General features: G+C 36.4%; 1 long non-coding RNA gene across 2 annotated transcripts; it reads left to right on the top strand.

Moving 5' to 3' along the window:
- Positions 1 to 2,827: 2,827 nt before the first annotated feature.
- LOC126410158 (uncharacterized) lies at positions 2,828 to 9,014 on the top strand. 2 transcript variants are annotated; one of them, XR_007573658.1, is made up of 3 exons: positions 2,828 to 2,966; positions 3,412 to 3,636; positions 5,737 to 9,014. It is a non-coding gene; the product is annotated as an uncharacterized LOC126410158 (long non-coding RNA). The 2 variants fall into 2 exon arrangements; XR_007573657.1 differs by lacking the exon at positions 2,828 to 2,966 and having other exon boundaries at positions 3,271 to 3,636.
- The last annotated feature ends 201 nt before the right edge of the window (positions 9,015 to 9,215 follow it).

A 9,215-nucleotide genomic window follows, 5' to 3' on the forward strand; every position in this document is an offset into this window, starting at 1 on the left:
CGTCTCACATACGCCTTTTTGTCAATCAATCTCAAGTCCTAATCGACCATTATGGTTCCAGTTTCCTTGAGAGGTTAGGATGCTCTTTGATTTGGTGTTTCAAAATATGTCTGGTGGTTCATTTCGTAACTTGTGGACAACATCATCTGCACACAGCTATGAAAAGCAATAATACAAGCATTTAAAGTAGCACTCTTTTCACCATCAGATAAAATCAACAAGACAATTTAGTTTATCCTCCCACTTGTGTTTGCTGCATTGACATAAAAGAACTATTTTATTGCACATAGGCCGAGGGCTATCTCATCACCATAACTTGGCGTTAATGGCGGAACGAGAAAATTTTGGCTGAGGAGCATCGACAAGTCTGACATTGTATAGTCCTGCAAGCCTTAGATGGTAAAAACTTTTTTTTTATTATTATTATTATTATTATCGTGGAGAAGATGAAACAGGATCTCTGCGGGTGAAAAACGTCACCGGTATAGGCTCGCCACTAGGCTTCCTCATGAGAGTGAATTGCCCTCCTTTTTCCTTTTCAAGCCACCATGTAGAAGTGATGCTCCCAAAAAGTGAACTATCGTGATGAATTTGACATGAGCAGTAGAAATATATTATATATTGCTGATAGTTACGCTGCTATGGGTCTATATGGTTATATACTAACTTTTCCAACTGGTGGTTACCATACCAACGTAGACTTATACCGGTGATTAGGTTTATAGCGGTGATTGCTCACCCGCTATAGATTTTTTTTCCCATTTTCAGCCTCATAGTTGTCTGTATTCATGTGGTCTGCAATTTCAAGAGAAGTAAACCACTGAAGCCACTTTAGAAGCACCCACAATTAGACTGATAATTTCAATGGTTGTAAACGAGAGAATCAACCAAAAGAAAGAAAGAAAAATAAAAATAAAGTAATTGCAAATAACTGGTGACGGTACTACACTTACCTGTCTAAGAGCTTACAACCAGAAAGAGTACCACCCAAAAATGTAACTATCCCTGTTATGTTAAAGACCATATAGCATGCTTCAAATTAATGACAATAATGTGCTAATTGAATTTGGCAAATATTTGCTTCGAAAGGCATATAATGTAACTGGTCAGGCTGATAGGTCGGCAAAAGTTTGACCGTCAGTCCGATTATGGTGGGTGCTACTCCTCTAAACTGCAGACTGCGCTCCAATTAACAGGTGTCTTACTTCTTACCAAAGTCTCGAAGTAGCTTTGGAGCCGCAAATGGGCAGGGTTGGAGGGGCTGACTTTGGCCTCTTTAAGGTACCTCCATACCTCGAGTGAAATAAAACTTGGATCATGTGATTATCCCAGGTCTCGAAACAGCGGGAAAAGGGCGAGGTTCTACCTCTCAATGCAATCAAATCTATTGAATCCCTATTCATATAGAAGCACCTTTCTTCATCATGTGGGATCCAATTGGATTCTACCTGCAGGGGCGGAGCCAAGATTTTGTTCAGGGGCGGGTCAAGAGGAGCGACGGGTAGGACCAAACTAAAAAAATTGACTTTTTCGATATAAAAAAAAAATTCCTACGCTCACTCGGACCATGGCCCAGGCGCCACTATTTTAGCTGTTTGGGATTCTGAATGATTTTGCAAACATACTTGTGGTTTATACATAATTATGTGTCGTTTGTTCACATTTCATATCTACTAGACCATTCTATTTGACTTGATGAAGCATCGAATTCACTGATTTTATATTATCAACGTCCATTTATGGCCAATGTTCGACAATAAGGGTATTCTATTATTGTTTTGTATATTTGCCCCCAAAGATTGGGATAGATTCATAATACTGTATAGTGCCAAATGACCCAAGATGTATGTTTTATATGATGCACTGTACAAGTTCAACTGAAATAGACCCCAATCATGTTGATTCATTTCTTGGCCCGGTCCATCAATGGGGAAATATTGATCACAAGAAGCCATCAATCGTAATTTGATCCACACTCCAAATTCACATCCCTATTTCATGAGGTGAATGTATTGATCCAAAAGTTGTTTTGAATTATAGTCACAAATATTGTTTTTCAGGTTTTAAATCCTGAGTATTTGGGCACGTATAAAATGGCAAAGTTGTTTTTTTAAGAGAAAAAAAAGAGACAAATTTCAGCAAATTTTAAAGCAATTAACCGTTTAGTGAGAAATCTTAAAAGTAAAATGCAAAAAATGTAAATGTAAAAATCTGGTACCTAAAAACCGCAGAAAACTAGAAAAAAACATGAAAAATGAAAACTAAAGGAGGTTTATACCAAATCTAATTCCAATACAAATTTGACTTTTAAGTTCACAACCGCATTCCAATCTGATTTGTAAATACACAACAGAATTTGATCTACATGATTATATATCAAAAACGGGCTTTTCGAAACCTATAGGTATTAAATATAGGATATTTATTTAAAACTAGATCCGAGTTCAAGTCAGAATTCAACAAGATATTTATTAAATTTGAATCCTACCCGATTTCTTAATTAGATATTTTTTTTTCCAATGTACAGACTTTTTAAATCAATTCCATCTTTGATATGAGTCAATTTAGAGCTCGTATGTGTAAATATGCTTGAATATAACAACAAAATGATATTTAAAAAAATTAGTGTTATTTACCCTTTTTTTTCTTTGACCGACTTAATAAGCATGGGCTTACGGTGCATTAGATGCGCCTCCGCCTCTAAAAGGTGGAATTCCGGAATAATTAATCTGGTCCTAACAAACACGGAATAAGTGTCAGGGGTGCCCAGCAGACTTCAGAGCGCGGGAAATTTAATTTGCCGGTTGCCTCGACGCGTGCCTCCTCTCTGTCAGGGTCATTTCAGGTCTCTCTCGCTCCTTCTCACTGTCTCCGGCCATTTCACGTCCGTCCCCTCAACCGCCGTGGCCGTGTCTCCTCTCTCTCTCTATCTCTCTCTGCTTCTCTTCTTGAACACGTTTGATACGGTATGGTTCTCTCCTTTTGCTTTGATCTTGCTTCCTCGGCTCTTCCCTGTGGTCGTTCATGGCTTTAATATGTATACATGCGGCGAGGAATGAGGGTTTAATTCACTTGTCTTTTGGGCGTTTTCTCTATGAACATCTGGCTTTGTAACACTAGCTTTGATTGTAGGATGATTGACATGAAAGGAATGATTTGGAATGACTCTATGACTCTGCATGTCGTCTGATTTGGATGTCTATTTTGATCCGTTTTTTATTGTGTTTTCTGTTTTTTTTTTTTTTCTTGGGGAGATGGGTGTTACTGCATTGGGTGACTTGAGGGTGTGCTTGTAAAAGGAAACACTCTACCGCCTAAAGATAGCGTAACGCTGAAGCTTCTCCCTTTGATTACTTTTTAAATCGGTTGTTGCTATGTAACCATCGGATCGTGTACATTAAAATGTAACAGCAATGACAACAGAATAGGGTTCGCTGCGCTGCCCAGAGACAGAGCACCTTGTAGAGGGTGCGGTTCTCTATCAATCTTTTGTTCACATTAAGCTGAAGCTTCTCCCTTTGATTACTTATTTAAATCGGTTGTTGCTATGTAACCATCGGATCGTGGACATTAAAATGCAACAGCAATGACAACAGAATAGGATTCGCTGCTCAGCGACAGAGCACCTTGTACAGGGTACGGTTCTCTATCAATCTTTTGTTCACATTAACAAATCTTTGGCTGTTTATTTTGTCATGGAAGAATGTAGGCGCGATATTATTTTTGGTTTGTTGTGATGTGATTAATCTGTTAGGTTGACTTGTTGATCTGTTAGGTTGACAATGAACGTGTCCATGTTCAAAGTGGTTAGATGTTTGTCCTGTCAGTGCATCACTAACAGGTAGATTCATCCGTGGGATGACCAGAGGATTCGAGAGCCATTGCTCTGCTATTCATTGATGCCATTCAAGGAATTCCTTGTCGCCTTTGGTTTTCACATTTTTTTTTTCCACTGCGTGAGGATTTTGGCGTATGATGACACCTAAGGCTTTCTATGGGTGACCAATGCAAGACGTAACGAGTGCTGCAAACGTGCCATATATTAACACTATGAACACTATCAGGCTTGCAAATATTCCATGTTATTGTTCCTGTGACACTTATTATGGGAACATTTATGTCACAAGGATTTTTACGGAGAAGAGAAGGAAGAAGTGACACAAGGATTTTTACGTGGTTTGGAGACAAGGTTCTTCTAAACACAATATTACATGAATGCCTTTACAAAAATCTGTTGAAATTAGGGAAGCCTATTAAATATAGATCAGGCTCCACACTCCAACACAGCTGTCACATAATTCAAAAAATATCTTCATAGCAAAGCATGAAAAAAAAAAAAGTGTGAAACTCTTCATGACTAAGGAAAAAACACATATAGTGTGTCATTTTACTCTCATCTCAATTTGTTTTTCTTGATGCCTTCTGTTCAGCATCACATTAGAGAACATAACCTCTAGTACCATAGCTTTCTCATTCACCTACCAACCTGATGGTTGGATAACTGTGAACACCTAAAAAGTTTGATTTAGAGCTTATTAGATGTACATGTTATTAACAATGAAATTCAAGGCTTAAGATACTAAACATGTGGATGGATTTTAGTATGCAACAGTTTTGTGACTGCAAGTCAATGGTGAAACAGATAGTTCCACCATCATTTGTAAAATTCTGCAGAAAAGTAGCTTACCGAAGATGATAAAAGACACACTTGCCATTAGCCATGTCCATTGACTCAACAGAGTCTTGTGACTCATCTACCATATCTGCACAGAAAAACCTGGATGTAATTAACATATTGACAGCAAATTCTATAACTTTCAAGTGAAACTGTTGCCTGAAAGACTTTTAGTTATGGTGATGACTAATGTAAAAAATCATTGACAATACTTGATATCAGAAACCCCTTGAAGCAGCCTTTTCTAAATCTAATTAAGCTCCATCAGTACATTTAAGATGGTCACCCATCTGCGCACTAGTTATCTCTGATATATGGGTTTCTTGATCTGGACATGAACCATTTTTCACACATTGATAATACGAAGCCATTATCTTCATAGAGAATTATGCTTTTTCATTGAAGTGATTTTTATCCTTAGAAACGTCACTGCCTTTTGGAACTTTATCCTATGATGACAAGTTGACAACATATGATAGATCACTATCATCTTACTTTATATGCTTGTGCTTTAAGGTCAGAAATGCGTAATTGATTGACTATGAAGAGGAGCTTTGTTCTCAGATCCATGTTTCATCTCCTTACTCCATTTCTTGAGGCAGCCTGTATATATGGTCTTAATAAAAAATATATATGTCTCTAGTGTCAACGTTTATATGTGTTTCCTGTTAATTTTTATATGAGTTTCCTTGAATACTAAAATTTTTGAGTTATGTCTAGATCAGCAATTGATGCTGTCAGGATTCCTTTTGTTTAGAACGTGTGATACTTAACTATAGCTACTAAATTACTAATTTCGATAGTGTCTTTCCATGCTCACTAGTTCACCTGTCTCTGGAGTTACAAAGTTAATTTTTATCGTTTAATTTTGATAGATTTTGCCATAGTTTTCTCTTGCAGTTGGTAGTAGCCTATACGTAAATGTTATGAGTAGTTGAGTACTTCTCTCTTTCTCTCTCTCTCTCTCTCTCTCTGTGTGTGAATTATGCGAACTATTATTTATGCTCATATGTGTGCATGTATGTCTAGTATGTATTTACTTATGCTCTTGGAATACATAGATATGGAAGATTCCAGGATACCAAGGGGCGAGTATCTGCTTTGGAGTGAAAGAGAAGTTGACTATTTAATTCAACTTTTATTGGAGCTACATACACCTGGTATGAAATCAGAAAGTGGGATGAAGAGAAAGGTGTATACAGTGATTGGAAGGTATGGGCCAGCTGGCCCAGTTTTTACAAGGGAGAAAATTAAAAATTAAATTCAAGACTGCAAAATCAAGTTTGACGATCTGCAAAGAGATTTTGAATATGAGCAAGTTTGGTTGGATCCTGATAAAAGGTATATTGATGTTTCTCCTAATGTTTGGGCTGAGTACATCCAGGTAGTTGTGTGCAAAATTTCAAGTACAATTGTATGGTGAATTAATCTTTGCCTGAGTAATGTGGTATGCAACATATTGCAGAAATACCCAAACAAAAGAAAATAGAAGTATGCCCAAAGATGGAGATACTGCGAAGAATTCCTTGAGATCAGTGTTGTACGTATTGTACAATACGGGGCCGTATCGTATGATACGTATTGTCGCGTTTCAAAAATGTGATACGATACACCACCTTTATCATACAGTTACGATACAGGCATCGTATTGTACGATACGATTATGATACGTAATGGTACAGTTACGATACATTAAAATACAGTTACGATACGTTAATTTTTACTGATTTTTTATGATTTTTTCTATGTTTTCTGATTAATTAAAAAAAAATACGATACAGTTATGATACGTTACGATATTTTACGATACAACGTAAAGCCAGGCCGATACGGCTTACGATACACTTTTTACAATAATGCTTAAGATATTTGGAAACTCTCTGCTGGTAATAATAGAGATGCATGCAGGAGCATGTTCATGAATGAAGATAAGAAAAGTATCCGTAATGCCCCCAAGGATCAATCCAAACACCATCTGATGCAATATAATGAATGCCAATCATTTAGAAAATTGCTGAAGAGTGAAAGTCCCCTTCAGCCCTCACGACCTCATACCCAAATGTTTCAAGAGCATTTTGTATCAAATGAAATAATCGAGGTACTGGCAAATCTAGAAAAGGGGAACTGTTAGATGATAGTTTTCTTACATTGCTGAAAAGCCGTTGCCAACTGTACTCAGAATGTTCTAGGAATTATCAATTTGATCGTTCTGTAAAAATACTGCAAGGTATGCAGACTGCAGGAGAAATAGATGCTAATAGGTATGCGAGTGCTTTTGGCAATCATGGGCTTCTAGCATTCATCAACCATGAACCTGAGCTGAGGGTGTCTTGGTTGCTTTTCAAACTATCAGGAAATTAGGTATGACACATTCATCCACTTTCATAGTTAGTTGTTTTGTATGGCAGTTTTCATTCATGTCAATTCTTGATTGTTATAGGTGAAACTCAAATGCTTATTCATGTATGAACATGTTGTTACTTGTGAAAAGTTAATGTTGTGGCAACCATGTATGGATGTTTTGGCAATCATGTACGTGCATGTATATTTGAAATTATTATGTGCGTTTTATCATGTTATGTCATCAAATTGTTAATTGTGGGTCATGTTGTTTCATAGACATGCTGCTATACGAGCAGAGAGAACAACTCATCATTCAACTCATGTTATCATTGCTTATCTTCTTCTTTAGACATTTACGAGTTGTCAATGGACACTAATTTTTTCATTCATATACAGACGTTGGTTCCTCATTCATTCAAAATATCATTCATTACTCATCTGAAGAATTGTTTCAACTTACTACACATATCGCATTTATGTAATACACTAAAAGAAATCTATTAGAAGATGCTCATGAGGTTAGCATAGAAGAACAAGTAGTTGTTTTTCTTCAAAGCTTTTGATATAATGGGTGCAATCATGTGTGTGAAAGTATATTTCAACATGTGGGATAAAAAACTAGTAAATATAACAATTGTTGTTGTATGTATGGTCTATCGATTGGCATAAGAACACCTTATGGGAAAACAATGGTGCCAAAAAATTGAGGCAACTATCAATTTCATCCATATCTTTGGACTCGTACATGAATGTTTAAGTTCTTACAATACCAATCGTATAACTGTCGTCCTTAAATGCACATAGGATCATGTAAGAGCTATTGATGGCACTCATTACCTGTTTGGGTGCCATCATTTGAACAAGGTAAATTTTGCAATGGAAAATGAGGTTGTTCGCAAAACATGATAGCTGTAGTTTGATTCAACATACAATTCCACTGTCATGGTAGGAGGAAAAGGAAGTACAGTAGATCAAAAAGCACTATGTAGTTCGCTTAATGATCTAAACAACATTTTTTTGGTAACTAAAGGTGGACATGACTGTACTACACAATAACATAGTTCCAAAAGATACTTTTTGATGGCATAAGAAAATATTATTTTACTGATGAGGCTTATACAAACATTGTGCAACTCTTAATTGTATATGAAGCCATCATGTTCATATGTCTGAATTTAACATAAAAAGTGCACGATCTGTTGAGACTACAGAATCTGTTTAATCATTGATATTCTTCTCTACAAACAACCATGAAGAGCATATGGATTATTGAAAGGACAGATTCCTGTACTGAACTTGCAAGTGGAATTTTTCTTTCAAAAACAAGCTCAAACTGTGGTACCTACAAGTCTATTGATAATTTCATTATAGAATGCAAACCAAATGCAAGGCAAGTTAATATTGAGGTGGATCCATTGTGTGATACTGCATCAAGTGCAACCTTCTCAAGTGAATGTGAAGTTGCAATACAATCATCTCAACATGAAGGCAATAATTCTTGGCACGTAGCCATAACAGATCAATTTTCCAAGATTTTGAAATTAGTGTGTCATTTTTCATGATACATGCATGCTTATGTAGGATATCATGATATGGTAATTGAATCATTTGTCAAGTTTTGTTATTATGATTATACACTGTGATCAATTCATCGTTCATAGGACTTTGAAGAAGCTTGTTAGAAGCAATTTTTTGTGTTTGAAGGCAGAGTACGAGACATCTATGACAAATGGAAGCATTATCATCCTCTAGTCCACAGATATGCAGGTGCAATCTACAGGCCATTCACCATTTTGAAGTGGCAAACACGTATGAAGGAGTGCCTGAAAAAAACAAGAGACAAATAATAGTCAAAACGTGTCTGGTCATGTGACTCTGGCTGTTGATTGTTATGTTTGTATTGTGGGTTACTAACGTTTCTAGAATTGCAAATTGACATGTATTGTGGGTTACTCTTGAGATATTGAAAATTACAGCTCCCTGCTACACTTTATCATGTATAGCATCTTATCCAGAGCTGCTTGTCGGGCCATTTGCTTTTTTAGTTGCTTGCTTTCATAGTTAATGACATTGTAACAAAAAACATGAACAGGTATTATACGGTGAGAAATTTCTTGGGTTTAATACGGCAAATCTGTATATCTTAGGAATATCTCGGGGAAATCTCAGCGAATTTTTAAAAAATTTAAAACATTTA

This window comes from Nymphaea colorata, chromosome 6 (assembly GCF_008831285.2).
Source record: "Nymphaea colorata isolate Beijing-Zhang1983 chromosome 6, ASM883128v2, whole genome shotgun sequence".
Classification (NCBI taxonomy): Eukaryota; Viridiplantae; Streptophyta; class Magnoliopsida; order Nymphaeales; family Nymphaeaceae; genus Nymphaea; species Nymphaea colorata.